At 46.9% G+C, this 8012-nt stretch overlaps 1 pseudogene; it reads right to left on the bottom strand.

Moving 5' to 3' along the window:
- Window positions 1-866: 866 nt before the first annotated feature.
- LOC144483391 (RNA-binding protein 3 pseudogene) lies at window positions 867-1357 on the bottom strand (annotated as a pseudogene).
- Window positions 1358-8012: the final 6655 nt, after the last annotated feature.

The following is an 8012-nucleotide window of genomic DNA, read 5'->3' as shown; positions in this document are numbered from 1 at the left end:
TGAAAAGTTCATCTTGCTTGGAGTGTCCTGCGTGCTTATCCTGATGATGAGTCGGATGAGGTAGATCCTAGGTTGCATCTTTGTCATCGTCTGTCGTTGTCCTGAGGAGATCAATGTAATTTCTGCTGTTATCGCATCTACTATTTGATATATATACATGTATTCAAACTGTCCATGCCGCCCCCCCCCCTCCCCCCCGCATTTTTTTTCTCTGAAGTTGCATTATATTCAGATAATCCACTGGCAAAAGATTTGACTCCCAAGTGGCAATGTTCTGTTCAAAGGACCATGCCAGCTGATGAAAGTACAACAAATGACACTTGATTTTTAAAAATCAGTACATAGTTTTCAAGAAATGAGTTTTAAAACAAAAGACCATCAGTTTGCTTTCAAAGAGTCTTGCAATAAGTTACAGGAAAAGGCTGCTGTGTAGGGAGATCTTTCATTACTTTTCGGTGGCAAGGAAAATGACTCAAAAGTAACTGGGTACATTGCTGGCAATATTCAACTTGCGGTCTCAATCCCTCGACAGACGTTCCATGCCAATTTTCCAAGTGAAGACATTTAAATTCATTAAAAGTCACACGGCTTTTATTTAGAGAAATGTTCAATCCTCATAAAGAGTCAAATCTTTTGCCAGTGGATTATCTGAATATAATGAATATAATGCAGGGGAGGGGGGGTGGTGGCATGGACAGTTTAAACAACAACTAGATAACAAGATTAATCATGGTAAAAATGGTTTTCTAGCATTTTAATATGACAGGCAAATCAAATTTCATCAGATACTGCGGTTCCAGGAGCCATTTTAGGTACAAGGTGGGAGGTTGATCCTGAATCTGGCAGAAATGCTTCTCTTGCTTTGATCAGTCATAGTCGCCGTATGAGCGGCCTCCGTAACCATCACCAGCACCGTCATAGTATCCACCTTGGCCCTTGTACCCACCCGAATAGCTATCCCGGTCTCCCGTATTGTACCGGCCTCCGCCGCTATAGCTGCCTTTCCTGTCACTATCCCAATAGCCACCTCCTGCTCCTCTCCTGCAGCCACTGTTACTGTAGCCGCCGCTATAGCCGCCTCAACCATACGGCAGCCACCTCCAGACCTTTTCTTGGCATGACCCACCCGGATCTGGCGCCCATCGGGGGATTTTCCGTTCATCGCCTGCAGCGCGTCCCTGGCATCCTCTGGGTTTTTGAAAGTGATGAAGCTGAAACCACGGAACACCATGGTGTCTTTGTCTTTAATCACTTTCACCTCAGAGATCTGCCTGTACTTGGAGAAAACCTCTTCCAGGGACTGCTCGTCTGTGCCGAAGTTCAGGCCACCGACATACAACTTTCCTGCTTCAGTCATGGTGGCACGTTTGTTGCGCACTTGAGTGTGTGAAGCTCTAGGAGCTGGTCTAACTGGTGGAGCCGGTGGTCCTGGTAGTCTCGGAGACCGTGTATATGGTGGTGGGGGTCTCCTACAATCGCGGGCGAAGTGTCCTGGCTGCCCGCAATTAAAACATGTCCCTCTATCTCTCCCCGGGGCTGCTGTGTAAGGTGGAGCTGTACTTTCTGGTGTTGGTGATCCCCTCTACCCTCGTTTCTCCATACCGGACCCTGGCGAGCCCTCATCGGAAGCATTCTCGCCTCCCTTTCTGACCGTGACATTGGGGCTCCCTGAACTTCCTGTTCCCAGACTCGAGCTAACCGTCGGAGAACCCATGCTTCGTTGTATGTGGTCTCTGCGGGGTCAAAATTAGCGCAGGCTTTCTTGCCTTCCTCTGTGGCGTGCGAGACTAATGTCCGAGCCCATTTGGATGAATCAGCCTCACTTAATCAAGCCCGATCTAATTCCCCATATACTCCCGTGAAGTGGATCCATAAATGACCGGCAAAGGCAGTCGGATGTTCCCCTTTCCTCTGTCTACATTTATTTAACCCATCGACAGGATCCCCTTTATTAAACCCTACCGCGGTCAATATCGCTTCCTTAATTTCATTTAAGGTTCCTTCCCCGACATTTTGAGGGGCTGGCAGGGCAGACCGTACAGACTTGCTTAAGCACATGACTATCAGCTTCACTTCTTCCCTTTCATCTCACCCATGCATTATCTTCTGCTGCCGAACATCCTCAGAGAAACTGTGTGGATCAGCCGATGGCTCAAAGGTTGTGATTTTATTTGCGATCTCAGCCAATTGTGCCACCGTAAACGGGGTCGTGTATGTAATAGCTGGGCCCTGAGACTCTTACCTGACGTTCAGTCATCACTGGGTGCATTGGTACTGGAGGCGAATCTGGGGGTATGACTTCCCCTGGGAAAGATGGTGGTGGACCCCACCCCTCGGTTCGCATAACGTACAGTTTAGCATTCTCTTTTAACTCTCCCCAGTCTGCATTCTCTATCTCCTCTTCCTCCACTGTCCCGAAGGTTCACATAAATCCGTTTTGAATTGATAATAGGGATTCCAGCCGTGAAATTTCTCGCTGGCATTTGGAGTGGTCAGCGGTTGCCTGTCTCTGTTTACTGGCTTGATGTAGCGCTTTTATTGCCGCCTGCAGATCAGTGCACTTAGCTTCCAATCGTGCTACTGCCCGCTCAGCTTCACCTTTGGCCAAGACAGCACGCTGGGCGTCATGGTAGGCTCTCTCATACTGGGTTTGGAAATTGCCCAGATGTAATAAATTTGTCTGGTTGGTTCTCCTTAATTCATCCACCTCTCTGTCCTTTTCGGCTCTTATTTGTTCTATCCTCTCCTGCTGCTGTTCCTTTAGTTTCTTAATCTCCTCCTCCTTTTCCTCCTGTGCCCGCTTCGATCTCTCCAGTTCCTTACGAACTGTGTTTAATTCCTTTTCTGTTCCTAGCAGCTGTCCGAAGCAGCTCACAATGGCAGTCGCTTTCTCACATTTGACTGCCCGTTTTCCCTGGACTTTCCTCAGATCGTCCCAATACTCCTGCCCTCGCCATCCCGGTCCCATCTCAGTATTGGCACAAGATTCTGCCCATAGGGGCCACCCTTTCTTCTTAATGTATTCTCTGATTTTTGTTTCCCATATGGGACACTTCTCTGTCTCTGTGCTGTTTCCTGCCATTCTATATTCAACGACAAGGGGTAGGGAGTTGATCGGACAGCGGGTACGGCTTTGGACCATGTTCCGGTCCTAATCCCTCTGGATTCTAATTTAAACCTATGGAGTTTACCCTATGCTCCTTGTTAGTAACAATGCATGCACAATAAACAATTTCCTGAAAGCAGTTATTTGTCCAATAAGGAGTTTACACCTGTTGGCTCTGAGTTTTAAATAATCGTTCAATATAGATTCCGTGGGATTCGATATCGGAGCAACAAAGTTACTTCTTGTCGATGTCTTGGTGGAGTCGCCAATTGTTGTGCCTGCCGCACAGTCTGTTTTAACCCTTATATGATGGACAAAGAATTGCGAGTAGACTTCTTGTTAGTACAACCAATATTTATTTAAAACACACAATCAATAATCACCCACCCAGCCAACAATAAGTTATCTTACAGAAAATACTAAAGTTCAAGTCCAATACAAGACCTTGACTTAACTTTGCGTGACTGGCAAGTACCCAAGCAGATATTGGCCTTTATCTGTGCGCTGGTCTCTGTAGTCCTCTGCGTAGTCTGGTCCTTTGGTCTGGTCTGGCACTCTGGCTCTGGTCTTCCTTCCTTCTCGGGTGTGGTGGCTCTCCTCGTGCTGGTCGTTGCTGGCAACGGTCACTGTTGTTGCAGCTCGTTCGTGGGGTCAGAGAGAGAGAGAGATTCTTGGTTGCTCAACACCTTTTATACCCTGTTGGATTTCGCGCCCCTTTTGGCCATTGCCAATCAATCGATCAGGATTTGATCACCCTGATCGATAAAGTCCAATCGGGTGCTGCCACACCAATCTCTGAGTGTGTCCCCAACGGCCATGTTTGTAGGTGCTGGGGGCACGTAGGACACACACCTCCCTCCCAACTAAGGGGTTATGGCGCCCCATGTCTGGTAAACAACCCAGTTTGACCAGAAAGTCTCTATTGTCCTGGAGATGGCCCATATCCTGTGTATTCAGTCATTTGAGTTGCAGCCTGTTTATCTCGGTCTTTTAGGCGGCAGCCTGCTGTTTTAGTTCTTGCCCAATTGTCCCAGAGTGCTTTACAAATCACCATTTTAGCTGGTCTGTTTGGCCACAGGCCGAACCCTTGGATATATCCCCTCTCAGTACTGCTGTGATGTTTTCCCTAATCAAAAGTGCAACTCCTCCTCCTCTCTTACCTCCTGTTCTATCTTTCCTATAGCATCTGTCCCCTGGAACATTGAGTTGCCAGTCCTGTCCCTCCATTAGCCATGTTTCAGTCATTGCTATAATATCCCAGTCCCACCTATCCATCCATGCCCTGAGTTCATCTGCCTTGCCCATCCGGCTTCTTGCATTGAAATAAATGCAGTTTATTCTGGACTTCCCTTGCTGTCTGTCTTGCTTTTACCTGATCTGTCTGGTACTAGTATTACTGTCACTGCCTTTACTATTAATGTGCTACTACTGGTCCTGTTTTCTCCATAATGATCCCAGGGACCCATCTGGGACCAGCTCCGAAGTTCCTTTCATGAACCATTCAAAAGTTCTTTCTATCGACATGGAATCAACGTTTCTTTTTTAGTTTACCTGCTGGGACTCCACCCTTCCCGTCAAGTTTGGGAATAATAGGCTCAATCTGGTCTAAAGCTGACATCCTATCAACAGCTCTACTGGAGCAACACCTGTTGTGGTGCGCGGTGTGGTCCCATAATAAAACAAAAATTGTTCCACTATAGTCTCCATGGATGCCTCTGGTTCTTTTTCCATGCCATTTCTGAAGGCTTGAACTGCCCGTTCTACCAGTCCTTTTGACGAGGGGTGATAAGGTGCAGTTCACATGTCTCAGATGTCTTGGAGAGTACAAAGTTCTGGAAATCACCACTAGTAAAGGCCGTTATCAGAAACCAGGATTTCCGGTATTCCGTGTATGCTGAAGCTTTGCCACAATTGCTTAATCGTAGTCTGAGTAGTCATAGAGCTCATGCGGTGCACCTCCAATCACTTGGAGTGTGCATCCACCATGATTAAAAACATAGAACCCATAAAGGGACCTGCAAAGTCCACATGTACACGCGCACACGGCCTGCCAGGCCACACCCATGGTGTAGGGAGGCTGAAGGTGAGAGTTTTTGATTTTCCTGGCACAGGTCAGATTGCTTTACCAAGACTGTGATGTCGGACTCAACACTGGGTACCAGATGTAACTCCTGGCCAGCATCTTCATCTTTGATACTCCCAGGTGGCCATTAAGTAGTTCTGTTAATATTGGACGTTGTTCTGGGGGCAGAACAATTACTCGGGACACCCAAACAACAATCCCATCCTCAACACTGAGTTCAGATTTCTTAATGAGGAAGGGTATCGTTTCTTCAGAGGGTTGCCCACTTTGTAAAATCATGCGCCTGATTTTGGATAAGGTTGGGTTTTTTGGGGTCCAGGCTTTAATCTACCTTGCTGACATTGGCAAGGTCTCCAAAAATTTCAGGGCCATCACAACCTCTTCTACTGCTGGGAAGGGAGGCTAGTTTGTGGGCAACGGGAGGCAATGCAGTGTGTCCGCATTAGCTATCCGGGTCTCAGGGTGGTTTTCCAGGCTGTCAAAAACAAGGTCCAGGGCTGTAAAAGAGCGGAGGCAATGGGGAGAATTGTTTTGACCTCTTTGAAGAGGCCCAGAAGGGTTTACAGTTGGTAACTATAAAAGAAACACCAACTGTAGATGTATCGCACCACGGTGGCACAGTGGTTGGCACTGCTGCCTCACAGCGCCAGGGACCCGGGTTCAAATCCTGGCTTGGGTCACTGTCTGTGTAGAGTCTGCACGTTCTCCCTGTGTCTGCGTGGGGTTCCTCCGGATGCTCCGGTTTCCTCCCACAGTCCGCGAGATGTGCTGGTTAGATGCATTGGCCATGCTAAATTCACCCTCATGTACCCGAATGGGTGCCAGAGTGTGGTGACTAGGGGATTTTCACAGTAATTTCATTGCAGTGTTAATGTAAGTCTATTTGTGATAATAATAAATAAACTTAAACTTATTGATGGAACCTCTCCACACCAAATACAACCGCCAACCCTTCCTTCTCAATTTGAGAATATCTTTGCTCTGCATTTGAAAGGGTCCTGGAGATACACACAATGGACTTCTCCATCCCATCCTTGTCGCCAGTGCAATAATTCAGCCAAATTCCAGTTTCCTGTCATTAACACCCTTTATTGTGCACAAAGGAAAAAGCCATCCCACGGCTTACAGTCAGGTAGTCTCCACCTCTGGGCCTACAACTGCGGTCCAGGTAAAGTTACAGGCTTAAAAATCCCCGCTGGCTGCTTCCAGCTGCTTATGAGCTACGAGTAAGGTGAGTAAGGCAGCTCGTACTCCTTTCTTTACCAAGCCCACTGGGAGATGTACTGATCATCGCTATGGCCTTCGTGGTCGTCATAATGGTTGGCAAGGAACATGGAGGGGAGATGGCAGCTGGCAGGGTGATAGGGCTTGTGGGACATGAAATGGATGAGTATCGGATATAGACAGCAAAGTTTTGGATGAGTTATGTCTACATTATATCTACAGCAACATAATATTTCATTATTGTATATTTCAAAGCTCTGGCAATATTGTTGAGCCATTTCACATATGGAGACTTTGCTGTCAAACCCAATGGTTCTTGGGTGATTCATGGTTGGTGTGGAGCACGGGGAAAGCAGATTTTTCTGGATGTGTTTGGTGGATTAAGAAACAAATCTGAGGAAAGACTTTGATGTTATGCAAACATGCATTTGAAAAGGACGACCACAATGCAAGCTTTCATCTCACGGCATATGCACCTGCAACCAAACATAACATCTGATGGAAAGCCAGCCCGCCAAGCTGGGCGTGTACCAATCGTTTCAATGCTGTGTATGGACAAGCCCACCATCCGACTGATTAACGCATGGATGATTTTAACCAGTGAGGACACAAACCAGGTCTTAAATTGAGTATTTGTCAGAAAAATGTCGATCATGTTTTTGTCAAAATCTGAACACAAAAAATCAAAGCAATTTGTTATGGGAGAGTACAAATATTTGAATTTTCACCCATCATTAAATTATTTTTTCTTACCAATTTGGGTGGGGGATAGTTCTTTCAATGCAAATCATTCTTCTTACCTGAGCAATGTGGAAATATTCTTAAATCAAAATGATCTTGTTAAAAGACATTTCAACTGAAGGAAATCTTCAGAGAAAGCTGTTGAGGCGAATAGATTCTTGGCCTTATTACATGAGAACAAGAGCAAGAAAACTATACAAAGCTTTCTGAGAGACTGGCGAGGCTGTAGCTGGAGTATTGTGTGTTATGTCTCCACGTGCAACAAAGAGCAACTCAACAGTCAAAATCCTGAATAAGAAGCTCCCAGAGAAATCACATTGAATGTTCACTTAAAGGCCACATGCCATCGCCCCTGCTATTAACCCAATGGCAGGAAGTGGGAGCTTGCTATGAGGAGAAAAGGCAGGAGAATGGGGATGAGAAAAAAATCAGCCATGATTGAATGGCGGAGCAGGCTCGATGGGTCAAGTGGCCTAATTCTGCTCCTATGTCTTATGGTCTTATGGGAACAAGATGAACAAACTCATGCAAGGTTTTTAGTGGACTCTTACATGAGTCGGGGGGGGGGGGGGGGGGGAGGTGGCGGGTAGTTGGGGAGTGGGGGTGTCCCTTGTTTTTTCCACTCAATATCTGATCAGAGGATTGGCCATCGGGAAGAGGGTGCCCACTGAGAGCTGCCCTTGCTGCTGAACCTCTTCCTTGTGACCCCCATGTCCAACCATCACTCACCAGTGGTCTGAGATCCAGTGACGATTCTAGGTCTCGAGTGGGTGTCCTCCTGGCTGCAGCCAGAACCTCCCTAGTGGTGCTGGTGCTGTTGTACAATAGAGCTGATACCCTCTGACTGACCGGGAGATG

The sequence above is a fragment of the Mustelus asterias genome, chromosome 3, assembly GCF_964213995.1.
Source record: "Mustelus asterias chromosome 3, sMusAst1.hap1.1, whole genome shotgun sequence".
Classification (NCBI taxonomy): Eukaryota; Metazoa; Chordata; class Chondrichthyes; order Carcharhiniformes; family Triakidae; genus Mustelus; species Mustelus asterias.
The sequence above is the reverse complement of the archived record's forward strand: the minus strand, read 5'-3'. Positions and strand labels throughout refer to the sequence as shown.